Here is a 22,521-nt window from a genome sequence, read left to right as displayed (position 1 = left end):
ATGGGAAGAAACCCGAGGAGTAAAAGACTCAGGAAACGCCGCCCACCCGCGGGTGGCACAGTTACGTCCCAGGTAAGTCCCTGGAACTGCTGCTTGTATCAGCGCGTTTCTGTGGCCCCAACAAAACCCAGAAAACAAAGCTAGAGCTGGGGGGGGGGGGGGGCTGGAAAGGGCTCTGGAGGAGATGCTGAGAGTCAGGGCCTATTCCAAGAGGTGGAAAGGAGGAAGGACGATGTTCCCAAAGCCCGGGGAAGCAGATTCAAGAATGAGACCTCCATCAACAGGAAGCCACTAGGTGGTGCCACTGGGGATAAAGCGCCTGGCCTGGAGTTCAAATCTTCCCTCAGACACTTAGTAGTTGTGTGATTGGGGGCAAGCTGCTTCCTACTCTTTGCCTCAGTTTCCTCATTTGTAAAATGAGCTGGGGGAAGAAATTGCAAAGCACCCCAGTGCCTCTGCCAAGAAAACCCCAAATGGGGTCAGGAAGAGTCAGACCCACCCGGGACAGCTGGACAGCATAAAAAGGGCAACAGTAATCCCTGCCTCCAAGGGGTTCCCAGCCCCAATACAACGTGCCCACCACTAGGTACAACAAGATCCGTACAGCACAAACTGGAGGTGCTATCACGCACTGGCAGGAGAGGAAGGGAGGTTTGAGCCCAGGCCTGGAGTCAGGAAGACCCGAGTTCAAATCCAGACTCAGCATTTACTAGCAGCGTAACCTTGGGGGGCCGCCGCACTTCTGTCTGCCTCTGTTTCCTCTGCTGAAGAATGGGCGCAATAAGAGCGCTTACCTCAGGACACGGCTATTGGAAGGCCCGAGGGAGACCCCGTCCTGTTTATAGAGTGCTTGGCACAGCCTGGCGCTGCCCAAGTGCTCTTCTTTACAGGGCCAATACAAGCCCCTGGCGTGGCTGGGCATGGCCTGAGGTGGGCACAAGCTGCTGGGGCTGCGGGCGGAGCCCCTCCAGGGCCCTCCTTCCCCGACAAGAGGCCTTCGGGGCTCCCAGAGGAGCCGCGAGCGTGCCCGAGCCTGCCGGCCACTTCCTCCTCCGTGGGGCAGGGCGGGGGCTGGCCGGCGCCTCTCGGGACAAGGGGAGGGCGCAGAAGGGGCGCCGGACTAAATCGGGGGCCCCCCCAAGGGCCGTTTCCGCCCTCGTTCTCTCCCCCCTCTGCCCGGACATGGACTGGCCGGCGGCTGTCAGGTCCATCGCTGCGCTGACCACCCCGAGGCCAGCCAAGCCCTCTGGGACATCTGGGGGGGCCACCCACCCCGGGCTGGGCTCGTGACCTTCCCTTCTAAGCCCGGCAGCTTCGGGGCTCCCCACTGCTGTCGAGGAAGCCTCCCGGCGCGGGGCAGCTTTGTACCCCCCGACCACAGGGCTCCCGGCATGCCGCCCCTCCGGCGGCTCTCAGGGCTCCAAAGAGCAGCGGAAACCCGTGGCTTTGAAGGGCCCGAGTGAGGGCCTCCCCACCGGCCGCCCCGCCGGCCTCTTCTCCAAAGGCAGCAGCGCAGGGAGGCAGCTCTAGGCTCTCTGCCCAGCCGTGGAGGGCGCCTCCTCCGCTTCCGGTCCAACCCTGCCATCGCCTGGATTCAAATCCAGCCCTGGACACGTGCTAGCTGCGTGACCCTGGGCAAGTCACTTATCCCATTCTGTCTCTGTTTTCTCATCTGTCAAATGGGCTAGAGAAGGGAGGGCCAAAGCACTCCAGTGTCTGCCAGGAAAATCCCCAGCGGGGTCAAAACCCATCAGATGCAACCGAACCACAAGGGGGGGCACAATGGGTGGGGACCCACCCTCAGGGCCCCCCAGAACCGTGGACCAGACTTAGGGGAAACATAGAACGTGCTCGACACCTAAATCAATGCAGAATAAATCCAGGGCAACTGGGGGGAGGGGGCGCACCAAGAAATACCTCAGACAGGAAGTGCCACCGACAGGAGCCTGTGAGGGACAGAAAGGCTCTGGGGGCCACCCAAGCAAGTAGAGCATTTGGCCGGGGCAACGGCATAGACACGGGGGCACAGAGCGCCGAGGGAGGGGGGCCACCTGCATTCAGGCTGTGGAGGGAGGTGAGGGCGGACTTGTGAAGGGCCCCCAAACACCCCCCAAATACACATTATGCATGAGAGAGACAGAGACAAAGAGAGACAGAGACAGAGAGAGAGACAGAGACAGAGAGAGAGACAGAGAGAGGGAGAGAGAGAGACAGAGAGAGAGAGAGAGACGGAGAGAGGACAGAGAGAGAGACAGAGAGATGGAGAGAGGACAGAGAGAGAGAGAGAGACAGAGACAGAGAGAGACAGAGAGAGAGACAGAGACAGAGAGAGAGAGACAGAGAGAGACAGAGAGACAGAGACAGAGAGAGAGACAGAGACAGAGAGAGAGACAGAGAGAGACAGAGAGACAGAGACAGAGAGAGAGACAGAGACAGAGAGAGACAGAGAGACGGAGAGAGGACAGAGAGAGAGAGACAGACAGAGACAGAGAGACAGAGAGAGACAGAGACAGAGAGAGGGAGAGAGAGAGATAGAGACAGAGACAGAGAGAGGAGAGGGGGCAATTCTGGTTGTCTGCACACATAAGGCACTGAGAACCCCACTGAGGACCAGCCTTGGGGGCGGGGGCAGCAGCAGCAAAGCGAGCATCCTCTCCTCCGTGGTCCACCACTCTGGCAGGACACGTGGCTCCATTCGGCCCCACCTGGGACTGCAGAGAGCAGGGGCCAGACCGATCTCCCATGATCCTTTAGGAGAGACACAGGTCAGTGAAAAGGGAATCTTCCCAAGCTGACTGACTGAACTGCTTTCTGAGGGAGGAAACTGAGGCAGCTCTAGGGCCCAGCTGTGCCATCAGAGGAGAAGGAAGTGTCAGATCTATCAGGGAAAGGATTTCCGCAGCACAAAGACGGGACAAAGTAGCGACAGAAGGAAAAGGGCTCCTTGAGCTAAGCAGGGAAGCGAATGGACTGCTAGCCAGGCCGAGGACTGCCAGGAAAGCGCCGCCTACCCGCCTACCCGCCTACCCGCCCGCCGGGGTTCTGGAGGGGCTTAAAGAGGAGAGAAAACTGCGAAGGAAGACCGAAGGGCGCCTGCAGCCTCGTGGAGGGCTCGCGGCCCTCGTGGCCCAGATGAAGCCGTGAAGCGATGGTCCCGCTCGGGGCCGGGTGGGGAAAGAGAAGAGGCAGATTCTGGGACTCTGGGAACTAGAAAGGCCCAAATCAAAGGAAGGCCCCTAGAACAGAGAGACGCAGGCGAGTGGGAAAGACCGACCACCTCGCATCACTTGTCTCTGCTGAGTTGGTAACAAGGGAGCTGCTGGGGGGCTCAGGGAATAGAGAGCCAGGCCCAGAGAGGGGAGGGCCTGGGTTCGAATCTGCCCTCGGACACTTCCTAGCCGTGTGGCCCTGGGCAAGTCCCTTGACCCCCATTGCCTAGCACAGTACTGATTCTAAGACGGAAGGTTGGGGTTTTAAAAGAAGAGTTGGTAATACATACATGTATCTATATCCATACACATATGTGTTATCTGCATGGGGGTGTGCCAACTCTTCTTGAGCCCATTTGGGGTCTCCTTGGCAAAGATTCTGGGATGGTTTGCTATTTCCTTCTCCAGATCATTTTCCAGTTAAGGAAACTGAGGCAAACAGAGGCCCACAACTGGTAAGTGTCCGAGTTGAAATTTGAAATCAGGCCGTTCTGACTCCAGGCCAGGCACTGTGTCCACTGAGCCACCCAGTTGTTTCTATGACGATAACCATTTTGGAAAGTAATCTGGAACCGTGGAAATAAAGTGACTAAAAGACCCACGCCCTTTGCTCCAGAGACCCTGTTAGGAGGCCACCAGGGAGAAGAAGGCCCTCATACAACAAGATACAGTTCCAGCTGCACTTTCTGTGAAAGCTGAGCAACGCCCACGGATGAGGGAGAGCCGAAGCGCATCCTGGGTACAAAGAAGCCTGGAGAGGTTTGGATGAATGCATGCAGAGCCAAAAAAACAATCTGCCCAGCGACCCCAGCAAGTCGGGCAGGAATGCGCCCCCCACCACAGCACCCGCTCCTGGCTCTCCCACCTGGGCAGTAGCAGAAGCTCGCAAGGGCACAGTGACATGGGGAGATCACCACAGACATGGAGGGCCCAGGAAAGCAAGGAAGAGCCTGACACCCTTCACCTGGGTTAGGGAGCCCCGACAAGGAGTGGAGGCGCAGCCAGCGCTGGAAGGGGAGCCGGGGCTTCGCATGAGCCAGAAGGGTTGGGGAGGGGTAGGACAAGGGAAGCAAACCTGCCAAGGACGGAGCAGGCAGGGCCAGAGAGCACAGGAGGAGGAGAGCAACACCACTGAAAGGAGGGGGGAGGCCATGGGGGTGGGGAATGGGTTTGTGCAACGACAAGGCCTAGGTTCTGGTACTGAGGAAGGAGTCCAGGCAGAGAGGTCCGCTGAGGCAGGCCGGCGATTTAATTGGTCAAGGCTCTCCCCGACCCACTTTGGGAAAGGGATGGGGATGGGGATTCCTGAGCAGTCTAACAGGTCTGGCTCTCAGGTTGGAGCGTGCTGAAGCATGGCGCAAGTCAGTTTGGACAGAAGACAAGAGCCAGGAATTTGGGTGGGCCTGAAGGGGAGCAGGCTGTCCAGCCCGGAGAAAGCCCAGGGGTGTGGGGGAGAGAGGCAGAGGCTGGTGGCCGGGAGGGGGGCTGACCCAGGGCACCCTGGGAAGGCTCGAGAACAAGCAGGTCAAAGGCTCGGGCATTCCAGTTGGGGTCTCGATGGTTGGGACAGGAAGGGGTGGCCCCAGCTCAGGCCCTGGTGCGACTCAATTGTCTTGTTTGGACTCGCAGAAACACTGCTTTATTCTTCCCTTAAGAAGCCCCAAGTAAAACGAACACCTGCACTCCGCTGTTGCTGGCCTTGCGCTGGTATTTGAGCCACGGCGGGCGTCTGTCTTACATGCTACTCCTTCTCTTCTTCCTCACTCTCCGGCCTCTCCCATCCTTCCAACTCCTCTTTTCCTTTCTCTCCCTCTCCTCCCGTCTCCATCCCTTCTCAGCTTTGGGCTATGCCTTATTGCAGACCCACCAGCAGGGTTAGGTTAGGGTGGGCCGATTTCTCCCTTCCTCCTCCGTGTACCCTCCAGGGGATGATGGTGAGACTCCCACCGGCTCAGGAGCACACAGCCTGAGGCACATTTGGGGGAGCCTTTGGGGGCATTCTCTGCCCTTCACTGGCCTCTGTGTCTGGAGGACGGGAGCCACATTCCAGGAGACGGGACACTTGGAACTCGCTCATCATTTCCTCATACTGCCGGGAGCCGCATTCTTCTGGCAACTTTCGCATCTACCTCCCTAGGGTGGTGGAATGGGCTCTTGGAGGACTGGCTCAGCTCCCCAACCTCCCGAGCCCTTTAGATGTTTGGTATTTTCAGGGAGTCGGAGCTGGGAGGAGGCTGAAATAAGAGGCCGTCATTTAGGGCCCCGAGAGCTTTGGAGGGCTCCTGTGACTCCCATCTGGAGAAACCCAGAGGCAAGCACACCTTGAACGCAGTTAGAGATTTCTTGGAATACTCCAGGCAGAAGCAACAAGCCAAAGGAAGAACCCGGTGCTCTCACAGCCCTGCCCAGGACTGACCCAGGGTCTCAGCCCCTGCTTGGACGCCAAGTCCCCAATACCTCCAGCTATCAGCTTGGCCTTCTCGTAGGGAGGCGAGCGGAGCCCACATTCTATCTGCCTCCTGCGGACGAGGGCTGAAGAGCGGCCTTTTTCTCCCGACTTGGTGCTCACCCACAAGGGATCACAGGCTCCCTCTTCACCTTCCGCATCATCCCCAGCGCTGCCCGCTTCAGACCGGGCTCCGTCATCTAGGAGCACTGGCGCCGCTGGAATTTCCCTTCCTCCTGTGGCTTTCTTTGCCCACTTTTTCTTCCCACAAACCCCTGCAGTCTTAATGTCTGAGGCACTCTGGGTGCTCTGTCAAAGGCGGCATCTCTCTGTCTTTGCTACTGTGGAACACATTCACAGAAAGAAAAGAAAGAAGACAAAAAAGAAGCAATTGCAATGAAATCATCAAGGGAACCAAGCATTAAAAGAGTTTCAAACAAGGCAATTGGAGTTAAATGACTGGTCCAGGGTCACACAAGTGAAGCCAGATCCTCCGGATTCCAAGTCTGGCACTCTCTCCACTGTGGCCCCCCCCCCCCCCGCTGCCCCTCATGTTTCATTTGTAAAAAGATACAGAGAAGATGGATGAAAACACAGGCAATGGCGGGTGAGTACAAAAGTCTGTCATGATGTAGCAGGAACTTCTCAAGGGTACGACTTTTCCAAGTGATCTCTGCCAACAGACAAGTGAGGACTACAGACAAATTTCAGTTGCTATATAGCAGGGAGGGTAGTGAGCACACTGAATGACCATCAAACTCTGGGAAGCTTTTAATAGGTCGGAATGTGAGAGAAGAGATAAAGGAACAGACGAAAACAAAGTCATATCTGGGTTTGGAAAAGTCAGCACCAAATGGAGAGGAAATCTGATGCAGCAAGAATTCATCTGGAAAAGATGACAGCTAGACTCTAAGGCTTTCTCTGCCCCAAATCAAGCACCAGGTCTGCTCAGCCCTATCTTTTTCTCCCCACTCTTCTGGTTTTCCCCAGTTATGACCACAGACGCCCTCCCCGGAGGCTACAGTCTTCTTGCTGGTTAAACTGTAACTGGTAGGGGCTGCGTGGCCATTCAGTCCATCCAACAGCATTTCGGTGCCTGCTACATGCCAGCACCCTGAGCTCCTGGTCTAATGAGTCAAACAAGCTATGGGCAGGAAAAGCTGGAGAAGAGATTTTCACTGAGAACTGAAGAAATCCAGGCGAGCCAGGAGGGGTGTGTGTGTGTGTGTGTGTGAGGCATTCCAGAGGAGCATAGCAGGGTCGCCTGCCTGAGGAAGAGCAAGGAGGCCAGTGTCTCTGTTGGCAGTGTTGGGGGAGGGGAGAGCAGAAGAAGATGAGAAAATTTGGGGTGGGGAGGTGAAGGATGAAAGCTGAGGATTTTATATTTGATCCTGGAGTTGGGAGGGAGCCAGGGAGCTGATTGAGGAGGGGGCAGAGAGGGAGGGAAAGGATGGCTTGGTGGACTGTCTCTGGAGGTCTAATGGAGGAAGGACTGGAGGGGGGAGAGGCTTGAGGAGGCAGCCCCCCCCCCAGCAGTTATTGCAGTAGTCCAGGCAAGAGGTGACAAGGACTCACGCGGGGGGCTGACAGTGTCAGAAGACAGAAACAGGTGTTGGAGAGATAAAGCAAAGGTGAAGTTGGCGAGCCTTGGAGGGCACATGAGGACCTCAAGAGGTCTCCTAGGTTGTGTGCCTAAGGGCCTAGGAGAAAGCTGCTGCCCTTGACAGTAATGGGGAAGGGAGGGGAGGGCTCCCAGGGGAAGATAATATGTTTGGGGCACGTTTAAATCTCACATGTCTTCTGGATGTTCAGTTGAAGATATGAGATGCAGTTGGACATGGGAGATTAGAGATGAGCAGAGGGTGGATGGAGCAGCAGAGGTAGATGTGAGAATCATCAGTGCAGAGGTGGTAAATTAATGCATGAGAGCTGATGAGATCCCCAAGTGAAGTAGTCTAGAGGGTCCAGCACAGGACCCTGAGGGAACACCTCTGGCTCAAGGGGGGGATTTGGAGGAGGGTCCAGAAAAGGAGAGGTCTGAGGGGAAGGAAGGGAGGGCAATGGCCTGAAAACCTCCCGAGAAAAGACTATTCCTGGGAAGGAGATGGATCCACTGTACCAAAAGCTGCAGAGAGGCCAAGGAGAATGGGGACGGAGAAAAGGCCACCGGACTTGGCCAATAAGAGCTCATCATTCACTTCCATCAGAGCCCTGGAGCTGGGAGTCCAGCCCTTATTTGAAGATGAGGAGGTGGAGGCTTGGGGAGTTTCTGTGCCAGAGCAAGATTGGAACCCAAATCTCTTCTTTTAGAGACAAGTTTCTTTCCCCTGCACTCATGACACCCTTGGGGTGAGGCTTCTGATTGCTCCCTCACTGTCTAGTAGACTTCCCCACATAGCCCTCCCTTTGACCCTCTCCTGCATGAAAGGTCTCAAGTACCTGCAAGGATGTGAGTCTCTGGGTAAGTCTCTGTCTCTCCTTCCCCTCCCCTCCCCTGCTGAACTGCTCTTGGCAAACTGTTGGCATTTAAGGCCTGTCCCAGCCTGCTGTCAGCCCACCTTTCTGATGTGTCCAACATGGCGGCGGACTAGGCCTCGTGGCCCAAGCTCATGGGGCTCACGTCCAAGAGATACAGCCAATTCCGTGATGTTCTCCGACACCAAGATTGCCGAGGAGGAGAGAACCCAAAGGACAAAGAGCAGAGAAGGCTAATGCTTCATGAACTCCCCCACAGGCCACAGCCCTGCCCATCTCTGGCCCCACTACCACCCTGCATCAGGGCAAGCAGGAAGCAGGTTTGCAACAGAATTCAACGCTGCCCATCCCCCCCCCCCAATCTGGCCCAGGGGAAAGAGGCAAGCTCTCATGAGGGAAACCACATGCTAAAGACTAGGTAAGATTGAGGGACACTGAGGAAGGCTTCCTGAAGAAGGTGAGACTCCAGTTTGGACTGGAGGGAGGTCAGGAGACAAAGGAGAGAACATTCCAGGCATGGCAGAGAGTCAGAGAAAATGCTCGGAGTCAGAAGATGAAGTTTTTTTGTTCGTGGAGCAGCCAAGAGGCCAGGGTCACTGAATCACAAGTACATGGAGAGCCTGAGGGACAAGGAGGTTGAAAGGTAGGAAAATGCCAGGTAGGAGGGTTTTTGGAAAGACAAATGTTGCTGGGAAAATTGGAAGACAGTGTGGGAGAGATTAGGTTTGGATCAACACCTCACACCCTATACCAAGATAAACTCAGAATGGGGGAATGACCTGAACATGCAGAAGGAAACTATAAGCAAATTAGGCGAACACAGAACTGTCTACCTGTCAGACCTTTGGGAAAGGAAAGACTTTAAAACCAAGAAAGAGTTAGAAAAAATTACAAAAATAAATAAATTATTTTGATTACATTAAATTAAGTTTTTGTACAAACAAAACCAATGTGACCAAAATCAGAAGGGAAGCAACAAATTGGGGGGGAAATCTTCATAACAAAAACCTCTGACAAAGACCTAATTACTCAAATTTATAAAGACCTAAACCAATTGTACAAAAAAATCAAGCCATTCCCCAATTGATAAATAGTCAAGGGACATGAATAGGCAATTTTCAGATAAAGAAATCAAAACTATCAATAAGCACATGAAGAAGTGTTCTAAATCTCTTATAATCAGAGAGATGCAAATCAAAACAACTCTGAGGTATCACCCCACACCTAGCAGATTGGCTAACATGACAGCAAAGGAAGATAATGAATGTTGGAGGGGATGTGACAAAATTAGGACACTAATGCATTGCTGGTGGAGTTGTGAATGGATCCAACCATTCTGGAGGGCAATTTGGAACTATGCCCAAAGGGTGCTAAAAGACTGTCTGCCCTTTGATCCAGCCATAGCACTGCTGGGTTTGTACCCCAAAGAGATAATAATCATAGCCACACTCTTTGTGGTGGTTAAAAAAAATTGGAAAATGAGGGGATGCCCTTCAATTGGGGAATCGCAGAACAAATTGTGGTATCTGATGGGGATGGAATTTGATTGTCCTGAACAGAATGATGAACTGGAGGGATTCCATGTGAACTAGAACAACCTCCAGGAACTGATACAGAGAGAAAAGAGCAGAACCAGGACTACATTGTACACAGAGACGGATACATTGTAGCACAATCGAACTTAATGGACTTCTCTACTAGTAGCAATGCAATGACCCAGGACAATTCTGAGGGACTTATGAGAAAGAATGTATCCACATCCAGAGGAGCAGAAACACACAAGAAAAACAACTACTTGATCACATGGTTCAATGGGGATAGGATTGGGGATGTAGACCCTAAGTGATCACCCTAGTGCAAACATCAATAATATGGAAATAGGTCTTGATTAATGACACGTGTAAACCCAGAGGAATTGTCAGCTCTGGGGGGTGGGGGAAGGGAAAGAACATGAATCTTGTAACCATGGGAAAATGTTCTAAATTAATTAATTAAACTTAATTTTTAAAAAAGGAAAAAAAAGACAAATGTTGTTTGGGCTTTCAGTAGTGTCTGATTTTTTATTGCCATGTTGCCCATGGGGTTATCTTGCCAAAGACATTAGAGTGATTAAGGCAAACAGAGGTTAAGTGCCTTTCCCAAGGCCACACAGTTAGTAAGTATCTCAGGCTGAATTTGAACTCAGGTTTTCCTGACTCCAGGCCCAGCTCTCTAACCACTGTGCAACCCAGATACTTGGGAACAGAAATGTATATGTCATTGCAGAGGGCAGACCATCAAATATAAAGGAAAGGAAATTTGAATAACACAAGATTATTCTGCGTCCACCAGAAACCATAGGAGGGAATGGAATACTATGTTCCAAAGAGTAAAGGAGCTTAAGATACAATCCAGGTGAAATAGCCTACAAAGCTGAGCCTAATCATCCACCAAAAAGATGAGACATTCAATGAAAAAGAGGCATTTGAAGCATTGCTGAAAAGAAAACTGGACCTCGGCAGATTGTTTGCTTTGGAAATGCCCCAGACAACAGAGATCGGGGAAGGGTAAACCCACCCAGCCACCAAGGAAGGCTCAGGGATGGAAGGAGATCACTCTGGGTAAAAAAGAGAAAGATGCCTGTGAAGGTGACAGAGACATCTACAAGCACCGGAGGAGGAGCTGAAAGGGAAGAGTGAAGATGAGAAGAGACCGAAATCGCCACAGCTGAAACGCTGCTTCTGTGGGATGGAAAGGTGGGCTGGAGAGCTGCTGAGAAGAGAAGGACGACAGATAGGGGGGAGAGTGTGTGTGTGTGTGGGGGTGCCCCAGTCAATAATTAACAAGGGAGGAAAAAGAACTTCGTTAGTCTCTCAGGAAGAAGAGGTGGCAATCAGAGGGACCGAAAGGAGGAAACCTCAACCTCATCCTGGGGGATCCCTCTGAAGAATGTTCCCATGGTGCCGCAGTCCATAATGGGAGGCAGGACCTTTCCAGTAGTAAGAGAGGGGCCACTGCCTCTGAGACAGTGCTTATGGTGCTTCCACTGACAGCATCCCACCTCTGAGAATCAGATTTAGACGGCTTGCGGACAACTCACACCCAGAACCCTGGGAGGCCGCAGATCCGGAAAGAAGATTCCATGATTGGGGGGGGGGGGGGAGGCAATGCTTCTATCCTATGGCCTTCTGGGGGCCGGACAACACAATAGCAAGGAAGCATTTAGAAGAGGAAACAGGAACACAGAGACTAAGGAAGGTGCCAAGGCATAGAAGGGCCATGAATCAAAGAAGTCAAGTGTAGAATAAAAGGTGGAAAAGGTCACCTTCCTCCCCGCCATGCCCTCCCCGTTGGAAAAGGACTTCCTGGATCTCCAGCACCCAACATTCTATCTCCTGCTCTTCTCTCCCATTCCCAGGTCGCTCCCTCCCTCCAAAGTCCAGCTCCTCAGTCCAGTCTTAAAGGTGCCCTTCTCAATCCTACCCACAGGTCCCTTCTTGCCCATGATATGGTATCGAGGGAGGCTCCTAAGCTAGAAGAAGAAACCTAGAGAGACCCGGAGAGCTGAGTCTCCTTGCTCAAGGTCCCAGTGGTTAGTGGTGGGACGGGGTTTGGATTCCAGTCCTCCCACTCCAGATGGAGCCTTGTTTCCCCTACATTCCTCTCTGGCCCACTCCACCCCAGGAGAATGGAAGTTTCCAGAGGGTGGGTCTGGGTTTTTATTTCTGCCTCCAGTTCACAGGGCCCAGCACAGCTTCTGGCACATAATCTGCATTTCATCAATTTCTGGTGAATTGAATTCAGTAGGTTTGTTCCCTCTAAGTGGGGAGGGCAGGAACATTTCCGAGGTGGCAACTCTGCCCAAACTAGCTTCCTCCACACCAATCAAAATAGTCACAGACTTTTCCACAGAAGTAAAGTGCTAACAAAATTCGGGGGTGGGGGGAGAGCCAAGAACATCAGGAATAAGGCTGAAAAAGAAAACTGACCGAGGGAAAGAACCAGGGAACCAAGAACTGCTTATCACTTCTCAGATCTCTTGAGGTTCTCGAAACACTTTCCAGCCCTCCCCTCAATTTGAGTCCTGCAACAAGGGATGCTGCAATGATCCTCATTTGACAGATGAGGAAACTGAGGCAGCGGAGGCGATGTGACTTGCCCAAGGTCACCCAGTTAGGAAGTGCTAAGGCAGGATTCAAATCTAGCTCTTCTGGAGACCCTTACTCTATATGATATTTTTCTGGCAATCAAAACACTTGCAACATTTACTTTTCAAGCACCTACTGTGTGCAGGCACTGTACAAAGAGGCAGCAAAATGAATTCGTGACCTCAAGCAGTTGCTGGGTGATTCTGGGAGCCCATGTTCATACCCACAGACACAGCAGAGATCCAGATGAAGTGAGCTTGGGTGGGGGTGGCACCCTATAGAGAAGAGAGCATCCGAACTGAGCCTTTGAGGAAAGCCAGGGAAAGGGGGCCTAGGTGAGGGGGGAGTGAGCACCTTTCGGGTAGGGGCATAGCCAGAGCAGAGGTGCAGAGATGGCATGGGGAGTCCTGAATGGGAGAAAGAGTCAGTGTGGTTGGACCACAGCCTGCAAAGGCAGTGGGGAGGGGGAGCAGCAGGGAGATGGGCAGGGGCCAGGGAAGAGCTCTGAATGCGAGAGCTACCACCAGATCTCAGAGGAACTGGAAGCACTTGGGGCGTGGCTGTGGCTGGTGTAATAGGTCGCTTTGGCAGCTATGGAAGAAAGGTGGGCTGGCCAGGGCAGAGACCTGAGGCACACACACAGCCCTTCTGGTTAGTCACTCGAATAACATTCCAGGCGTGACATGACCAGGGCCTGGACCGTGTGGGAGGGAACAAAGGGTGGCAACAGCAGGGCCAGCCTGCCAGCCAGGAGGTGAGGTCAGAGTCCGGAATGTGGGTGAGGGTGAGCTGGGCAGGAGGGGCTGCCCCTGCCAGGAACAGCCAGTTCCTCCCCTGGAGCTGACCTCTGCCACATCCTGTGAAGCAAGAACGCCTGAGACGCCTGCGATCCGGAAGAGGAAAGAAATGGGTCAGTAGAGCCTTCGGGCCAGAGAACCCCAAGGAACTCCGATCTGCGGGGCCAGAGCCAATCAGGGGCCCAGGAAGGGTCAGATCCCCACCATGGAACCCCCCTCAGTTCCAGCAGGCCACTCACTGAAAGGAGGACCTGGGGCTACCGTGAATAGCAAGCTCTCCGTCCTGGGAAGGGAGGCAACGAGGGGAATCAGACAGTTAGTCGATGCCTACTGGGGGCCGGGCACTGAGCAAGGTCTCCCCAAACATTATCCTTGGGGACAAAATGGATTCACACCCCAGAATCAACCAGGAAAAATGTCTGCAGCAATAGCTTTAGGATCACCATCACCATCACCACCATCACCATCATCATAACCATCACCATCATCACCACCATCACCATCATCTTCATCACCATCATCATCATCTTCATCACCACCATCACCATCATCTTCACCACCATCACCATCATCTTCATCACCACCATCACCATCATCTTCATCACCATCACCATCATCACCACCATCACCATCATCACCACCATCACCATCATCTTCATCACCATCATCATCATCTTCATCACCACCATCACCATCATCTTCACCACCATCACCATCATCTTCATCACCACCATCATCATCATCTTCATCACCATCATCATCATCTTCATCACCATCATCATAACCACCATCACCATCATCTTCATCACCACCATCATCATCATCTTCATCACCATCATCATCATCTTCATCACCATCATCATAACCACCATCACCATCATCTTCATCACCATCACCATCATCACCATCATCACCACCATCACCATCATCATAACCATCACCAACCTCACCATCACCATCATCTTCATCACCAACATCATCACCATCACCATCATCACCATCACCATCACCATCATCTTCATCACCATCATGATGCTTTTTGAACCCCTCACCTTCCATCTTAGAATCAATTCTGAGTTTCAGTTCCAAGGCAGAAGACCAGTAAGGGCTCCCCAAAGAGGGCTATGTGACTTGTCCAAAGTCACACAGCTAGGAAGTGGCTGAGGCCACATTTGAACCCAGGACCCAGTGTTTCTAGGTCTGGCTCTCTATCCACTGAGCTACCTAGGTGCCTCCTCTCCTTCTTAAGCGGCTGAAGCCCAGCTGCCAAGCCCATCCTTTGCCAGAGACCCTCTGATAATCTGGGGGGTCTCTGAGCTCCTGGCAGTTCTTGTTGAGCCATCTGACAGTCAGCCAGTCACCTAGCATTTCTCTTAGGGGGAGCCCAGACTTTCCTTCCAGACTGTTCCTCCACCAGGGCCCCTGGGTGCTCTCAGTGTGGGCCTTGGACCCTGTGGGTTCCCCAGGTCCCAAGCTGAGCTCTGCCTCCACCCCGCCCCCACCATTGCCCCTCCAGGCCCTCAGTGGCTCGGGGCGCAGACCCAGCCCATGGGCACAGCTCGTTGCCTCTGAGCCTTCTCTGCTGTGCCAGGGTGCCCCTTCTCCCCTCTTGCCAGGCGCCTCCATGGCCTCGGCCTTCCCTGTGCCCACCCCCTGCGGCTCCGCCCCACGTGGCTGGCCTTGACGGCGCCACCTCTGGGTCCTGTTGGATGCGGCACACAGTAGGTGCTTAATAACTGCTCCGCAGCTCATGTAGGCCCGTGTGATGGAGCTGCTGTAGCCACAGGCAGCAGGAACACCCCGGCTCACGCCAGCCCAGCCCAGGCCCCGCATAGTGCTGAGGCCCCGATTCTGCCCCAGGAGCTGCTCTGAGTTCGAGGACAGAAGGGACCCTCGGCCAGGAAGGCTGCAAAGGTGTGGCCACGGGAAGGGGGGAGGGCCCTCGGCCCCGAGTTCTAGTCTGTCCCGGGGGCTGATTTCTAGGCCCCCGTTAGAGCCGTGGGGTGCACTGGGCGGGGTCTCTGAGGATCTCCCAGAGCTTTCTGGGAGGGCCTCTGTCTCCCTGGGGGGCCTTGCTGTCTCTTTGGGGGAGTCCCCTGGGGCAGGTGTGGGAGGGTGCGCGCCCCGCCTTACCTCAGCCACCTCAGCTCCTCTCACAGCCCAGGGCGGGGCCCCCCCACCCCTGGCCCCCTCTTGGGCCCGAGCAGCCTCGGCAGGGCCACTTCAGGCAGCGCGTGGGAGCTGTCTCCGTGGCGACGGGGGCGGGGCTACCCAGAGATTGCATATTCATGAGCCCCCGGCTCCCCGCCTCCGCCGCCCGCCCAGCCCTCCCCTATTCATGGTTGCTAGGACACCGCCCTCGGGCCAACCAGAACCAGAGCCAGGGAGGGGAGGAGCTCCGGGCCGGCGCTAAAGCTGGGGATTCGCCCGCGGCAGCCCCTCCTCCTACTGCGTAGTTCGGTCTCCTTCGAGGCCGAGAACTCGAGGGCGGGGGGCTTCCCAGGACCCTCAGGCCGCCCGGACACCGGAGCGTTGCCTCGAGAGCAGGACCTGAGGCCCGAAGCCAGCCGCGGCTCCGAGAAGCCCCCACGTGACAATCAGCCCCTCCTCCGGCGCTCACTGCCCCAGCCTCGGTCCACTGAAGCGGGAAATGGCAGCCCGGAAGGGCCAGGAGCCGCCCGACCGTTGGGGCTTCGCTTCCAGGCTCTTAGCGGGGACTTCTCCGGGGCGCCGTGGCAGGGGCACCGAGTTCAAATCCAGCCGAGTAACCCTGGGCATGTCATTTAGCATCTGCCTCTGTTTCCTCCTTCCAGGGTGGCTGTGAGGGAACCAGAAGGGGAGACTCCAACTCCCTTGAATCGGGAAGCCAGAGAACGTTCTTGGAAGAACAGACCGAAGGTGGCGGGGGCCAGGGCTTCTGGGAAGGGCCGTGTGGTTGGGGCGCCACGGGCGGACCTGGGGACACGGAAGGGGATCTGGGAAGGGGATCTGCTGCCATTCGGCAGTGTGCCGGACGCCCCGTTCCCTTCCGGCCAGAACGGCGGGCAGAGGAACCCGGGAGGCATCGCGCCTGCTGCTGGGGGGGGAGGGGCAGAAAAGCGAACCTTGTTCATTTCAGAATGGAAGGAGAGGGGCAGCTGGGGGGCTCAGGGGATGGAGAGCCAGGCCTAGAGAAGGGAGGTTCTGGGTTCCAATGTGGCCTCAGACACTTCCTGGCTGGGTGACCGTGGGCCAGTCACTCGACCCCCATGGCCTGGCCAATACATAGCATTGATTCCAAGATGGAAGGGGAGGGGTTAGAAACAAAAACAAACCCAAAATGGAAAGAGAGGCCAAGGCCCTCCACACCGGGAGAGCCCGCCTCAGCTTTGGGGAGCTCCGCCCCCTCCTAAGGAGGGAGGGAGGAGGAAGCAAGTCCTAGACGTGCCCGGACAACCTCCAGCAAGCAATCAGGAATGTGGAGAAGGGAGGTCGGAGCTGGGGCCGGAGGGAGACATTCCGGGGCTGGGAAGAGCCCTTTCCCTGAGGAACGTGCAAAGGGGACTCTGGCCAGCTCTCAGCCCTCCACTGGGAGGGCTTTTCCTAACCTTCTCTTCTGCCTTAGAATCTGGGCTAGGTATCCGTTCTAAAGCAAGAGAGGGAAGGCTAGGCAGTTAGGGTTAAGTGACTTGCCCAGGGTCACACAGCCAAGAAGTACCTGCGGTCACATTCGAATGCAGGACCTCCTGTCTGTAGGCCTGGCCCTGTCCACGGAGCCCACTCACTGCCTCTTGCCACACTGACTTGATTTTTTATTAAATTGTATTTGTTCAGTGACACAAAGAAACAAGTTTTGACAATTATTTTTGGACATTTTGTGACTCAGTTTCCCTCCTTCCCCCCTTCCTCAACATGTTAAACAGTCCAATAGAGGTCCTGGCAGTGCTTTCCGGGAATATATTTCCATGCCCCCCCCCCCCCCATCACCTATACAATAGTATAGTATAGTCTCCGCAACTCCCAGGATTCTATCTTAGAAGATTTCTTAGGAATCGCTTGAAGTAGAAGAAAGCAGGAGCTGAAGGGTGGCCACCGGAGTCAACTTTCCTGCCACGAGGGGGCGCTGCGCCAAGCTGACGTCCTCCCTCGGCCAGTGCCCTGCCCGCCAGCTCCGCCCTCCAGCTGCTTTCTTTGGCGTCTGGGCTTTGGGGATCTCTTGGAAACGTGCCTCACAGCCCGCTGGCACCTGCGTTCCCTTCAGCGGCTCGCCAAGGCTTTCTCGCCCGGCAGCGGCCATTACAAAGCCGCAGGAGGAGCCACTGAAGGTCTGCTGCTTCAGCAGCTCCTTCCCCGTCTCTGACCGCTCTGGGCCCGCCTCGGCGGAAGCAGCTCCGCCCGCCCAGCATCTGTCCAGCGCCCAGGCCCAGCAAAGAGTGGCTGCCCTCCTTTTGTCTGTGGGCCTCAACCTTCCCTCATGGGGTGATCCGCTGACTCGAGGCACTTTTCCCTCCTTCCTTCCTTCCCTCTTTCCTTCCTTCCCTCCCTCCTTCCTTCCTTCCCTCCCTCCTTCCTTCTTTCCTTCCCTCTTTCCCTCCTTCCCTCCTTCCTTCCCTCCTTCCCTCTTTCCCTCCCTCCTTCCTTCCTTCCCTCCTTCCTTCCCTCTTTCCCTCCCTCCCTCCTTCCCTCCTTCCTTCCCTCCCTCCTTCCTTCCTTCCCTCCCTCCCTCCTTCCCTCCCTCCTTCCTTCCTTCCCTCTTTCCCTCCCTCCCTCCTTCCCTCCTTCCTTCCCTCCCTCCTTCCTTCCTTCCCTCCCTCCCTCCTTCCTTCCTTTCCTCCTTCCCTCCTTCCTTCCCTCCCTCCTTCCTTCCTTCCCTCCCTCCCTCCTTCCTTCCCTCCTTCCTTCCTTTCCTCCTTCCTTCCTTCCTTCCCTCCCTCCCTCCTTCCCTCCTTCCTTCCTTCCTTCCTTCCTTCCCTCCCTCCTTCCCTCCTTCCTTCCTTCCTTCCCTCTTTCCCTCCCTCCTTCCTTCTTTCCTTCCCTCCTTCCCTCCTTCCTTCCTTTCCTCCCTCCTTCCTTCCTTCCCTCCCTCCTTCCTTCTTTCCTTCCCTCTTTCCCTCCTTCCCTCCTTCCTTCCCTCCCTCCTTCCTTCCTTCCTTCCCTCTTTCCCTCCTTCCCTCCCTCCTTCCCTCCCTCCTTCCTTCCTTCCCTCTTTCCCTCCCTCCCTCCTTCCCTCCCTCCCTCCTTCCTTCCTTCCCTCCCTCCCTCCTTCCTTCCTTTCCTCCTTCCCTCCTTCCTTCCCTCCCTCCTTCCTTCCTTCCCTCCCTCCCTCCTTCCTTCCCTCCTTCCTTCCTTTCCTCCTTCCTTCCTTCCCTCCCTCCCTCCTTCCCTCCTTCCTTCCTTCCTTCCTTCCTTCCCTCCCTCCTTCCCTCCTTCCTTCCTTCCTTCCCTCTTTCCCTCCCTCCTTCCTTCTTTCCTTCCCTCCTTCCCTCCTTCCTTCCTTTCCTCCCTCCTTCCTTCCTTCCCTCCCTCCTTCCTTCTTTCCTTCCCTCTTTCCCTCCTTCCCTCCTTCCTTCCCTCCCTCCTTCCTTCCTTCCTTCCCTCTTTCCCTCCTTCCCTCCCTCCCTCCTTCCCTCCTTCCTTCCTTCCTTCCCTCTTTCCCTCCCTCCTTCCTTCTTTCCTTCCCTCCTTCCTTCCTTTCCTCCCTCCTTCCTTCCTTCCCTCCCTCCTTCCTTCTTTCCTTCCCTCCTTCCCTCCTTCCTTCCTTCCTTCCCTCCCTCCTTCCTTCCTTCCTTCTTTCCTTCCCTCCTTCCCTCCTTCCTTCACTCCTCCCTCCCTCTGTCCCTTTGGCAGTCTCCCCCCCACTCCCAGAGATGGCCAACAATCTGATCTAGATGCTACATGGCTAATACTGGATTAAACTGTCGGCTCCATGATGTATTACAAATGAAATAAGCTACAAAACTGCGGCAGACTACTGTACCATGGGCTCCCGGGTCACCGTGCCAACCCCCCATTGGCCGCAGGGCTCTCTTCTTCCCTCGGTTCCAGGAGGCACCCTGAGGAGCCGGGGGGGGGGGGGCCTTGAAAGGGTCCCTCAAGCATGTTCTTCCCAGCCTCACTCAGCAGCTCTCTAATAGCAGCCCTTTAACATGGATTCCTTTCAGCAAAGGGCTATTTCCTGGAAAGGCCTACCAAGGCCTGAAGTCCAAGCCTGCCCCAGATGGCTGCCCCTGGTCCCCTCCACGCTCACCGGCCCTAGGAAGAACCTCCTCAAAACTGTGTGGCTGACATTGCCCCTCCCCCTCCCCCTCCCTCTCTGGGGGTGGCGGCGGCGGCGGTGGCGCCAGTGGATGAGCTGCTCCCTTTATCACAAAACCCGTGTCTGGTGTGCTGAGATGATTTCCTGCCGGGCTTGTTCGGGCAAGTTGCTCTCCCAGGAGGCCGTCAGCAGCCCGAGTTGGGCTTCCAAGGCATCTCCTGATCTTCTGGAGCCCCCCAAGGCTCCCCCATCGCCGGGTGGCCTCTGCCTAAGGGCCCCAACAGAGACGGGCGGCCAGGACGTTCCCAGATCCCTGGAGGCTCTCCCGGCAGCAGCTGCGCTTGTCTCCATCACTCCGGCTCCTCTGGATGCTTAAGAGCTGGACTCAGCAGCCAATGAACAGGGTTGTCGCCGCCGTCTCCAGCCACAGGAAGTTGTCACAGGAAGAGGAGGGGAAGCCCTTCCCCTTGGGCTGGCGTCAAACAGAGCATATTCTCCCAGCTTAAATCCTGGGCTTCGCTGGGTCAGCCCCGCTTCTGGACTGGCGATATTGTATTTGGAAGAACCGCGGCAGCCGGGGCATCCCGGGGCTCCCCCCCCCCCCCGACAAGACACAGGCGAAAGCAGCTTTGGCAGAAGGTCTCGGACTCCCCCGTTTTCTCTCCAGGCCCAATAGAAATGCTGGTTCTTTACCACAAGACAGCAAAGCCTGCCCTGGCAAGGAAGATTCTCCCCTCTCGTCTCTGCCCCGCTTCTCTCGTAGAGCCTCAAAGCCAATAGGATCTTCGGGCCATTGATCAGAAGCTAAAAAGGACCCTTCTACAGATGGGGAAGCTGAGGTCCGGCAAGGGGAGGCCGCCCGTTCTGCCCCGTGTCCCCCAAACCCGAATTGGCTTGGCTTGGCCTGGAACTCAGGCCCAACGCCCGAGCTGGTCTTCATTCCTCTTAAAAACTCCCAGGCACTAGAACGTCAGACTGCCAGGCGGAGGGTCTCTCGGCCGCTCCATCCCAGCTAGATCTTCGAGCTCCAGTAACGGGAGCTGTAACCTGTGGGAGAAGCCTTTGACAAGGGACAGAGAGAGCCCTTTTACACTCAAGATCCCCCAAAGCACAGGAAGAAAAGCCTGAGGCCATTTGGGGACACCCTTAGGGACTGTTGGTCTGCCCTGCCGTGCTTGATGCTTCCTGGTGCCAGGTGGAGGCCGCCTTTGTTTTCCTCCTGATATTCCACAGAAGGCTTTTCCTTCTTCGCCAAGTAGCTTGGAGCTTGGCTTTTGGGCGTTCTCAGGCCAGCTCATTCACGGCCTCTGCAGAAGTGGCCGGAGGCCGGGCAGGACCTCTTTGGCGCCTCTTCCACACAGCTGCGTAGGATCAGATGGATTGTCCTTTGGCGTTGGCCAGAACTCCCTCGTGGGCGCCAAGGGATTCCTTCCTTCAGGCCTCCTTTTCTTGGGCCCCGTCCAGCTGCTGAAGTCCTTTACGTCTTATTCTGGAAATGGGGGCGTTTCACATTTGCTTTATAAATACTTGGCCATTTCAGTTAGATTATCTGTTTCAATGGCATGGGATTGGGAAAAGTTCCTGATCGTTTCCTTTGGTTTTCTCTATTTGGTGGGAATTTGCCTTTTTCGTTTCTGATAACAGGAATCTGGTTGCTTAAGAATTCCACTGGACAATGGCTTCTCCGGTCATTTCCCCGTCCGCCTCCCCCTCCCCCAAACGACCCAGCTCCCAGTTTTTTCTTTAAGAGATTTATTTGCTTTCCACGGCTTTGGCCTTTTCTTTGATTTTGTCAGCAAGTCTATTCAGGGCTAACTATGAGCCGGACCTGTGTTAAGTGTAAAGAAGGGCCAAAACCCACTCTTGCCTTCAAGGAGTTGCTCATCAATTGGAGGAGACGGCACACAGCCCATGACTGAACATGAGATATGGACGGGTAGAAGTGGAGATGAGGAACAGAAGGAAGGAAGGGGCTAGCTAGCATGAAGGGGGCTGGATGGAGAAGGCTTCCTGGAAAACCTGGGATCAAAGCGGGGATTCGTAGGGAGCCGGGAGAGCCAGGCTGGAACGATGAGGAAGAAGAGCAACCCAGGGCGAACAACAGCAGGAAGGAAGCCAGTGCCAGTGCTCTGCTGAGTGTGTCGAGGGGAGGAAGAAGGGCTGAGCGTATGGGAAAGGCTGGGGTGGGGCCAACAAAGCCAAATAAAGACCGGAAAAGGCGATTTTTGGAAACCTCGAGAGTTTCCTGAATGGGGAAGAGATGACATGATGAGACCTGAGCTTTAGTGTAAGGAGGAGGAGCGTCATAATAGGCTATCTCATTGGATTTTCACAGTAACTCGGAGAGAGATGCTAATATCATCTCCATCTCACAGAAGAGGAAACTGAGAAAGAGAATGACTTCACTATACAATGGTGATAATAGCACCTTGCAAGCACCTCCCAGAAACTTTCCAAACTGAGGATCAGATGAGAAAACGTGTTATATGACACTTTGGAAACTGTATTTTTATCGTCATTAGTGGACCTGGTCTGGGTGAGACTGGGAGGGAGAGGAAAGAGGAAACCCAGGAGATAGTGGTGTCCTGAAAACCTACAGAAAAGAGAATCAAGGAGGGGAGGGTCAAATAGTACAATACAGGGACAGGGCAGCTGGGTGGCACAGTGGTGAGACCTGGAGTTGGGAGGACCTGGGTTCAAATGTGACCTGAGACACGTCCTAGCTGTGTGGGCAAGTCACTTAATCCCATTTGCCTAGCTCTTGTTTGCCCTTCTGTATTAGAGTGGTCACTAAGACAGAAAAGTAAGAGTCAAATAAAAATCCTACAGGGAGGTCAAGGAAGGATGAGAATTGCTGTAAGATTGAACATTTAACTTTGGAAAGTGCCATTTCAGAAATCTGAAGCCAGACTTTCAATACTTAGAAAAGGGAGGGACAGGAAAGGAAGTGGAGGCACTCACTGAAGGAGTTTGGTCACAAAAGGGAGTTGGGATAGATGGATCAGGGTTTTGAGAAAGCAGAGAGACTAGGGTGTGTTTGTAGGCATCAGGGAAGCAGCTGCTAGATGACAAATGAGAGAGGAGTAATGACGGGGCGTAATCTGCTGGAAAAGAAAAGAAAGGATTTTAAGTAGTGTCATTTTCATATTTAATTAGGATTTCTAAATCTGTTGAGTTTGGAGTTTTTTTATCTGCTTGCTCAATTTGTTGATGTTTTTTCTCTATCAACATC

The 22,521-nt window shown here is 54.6% G+C and overlaps 1 protein-coding gene across 2 annotated transcripts in view; it reads right to left on the bottom strand.

Annotated features, from left to right (window-relative positions):
* Positions 1-15,365, bottom strand: part of LRRC56 (leucine rich repeat containing 56) — a 53,790-nt gene extending 38,425 nt beyond the window's left edge. Inside the window, exon 1 of one of the 2 annotated variants that reach the window (XM_056801055.1) lies at positions 15,188-15,365. The gene's annotated coding sequence lies outside the window, so the exon portion shown is untranslated. The remainder of the gene's footprint in view (positions 1-15,187) is intronic. The other variant, XM_056801054.1, reaches the window with a different exon arrangement.
* Positions 15,366-22,521: the final 7,156 nt, after the last annotated feature.

The sequence above is a fragment of the Monodelphis domestica genome, chromosome 6 (genome assembly GCF_027887165.1).
Source record: "Monodelphis domestica isolate mMonDom1 chromosome 6, mMonDom1.pri, whole genome shotgun sequence".
NCBI classification, from domain to species: Eukaryota; Metazoa; Chordata; class Mammalia; order Didelphimorphia; family Didelphidae; genus Monodelphis; species Monodelphis domestica.
Note: the sequence above shows the minus strand (reverse complement) of the source record. Positions and strands in the feature narration are given on the sequence as shown.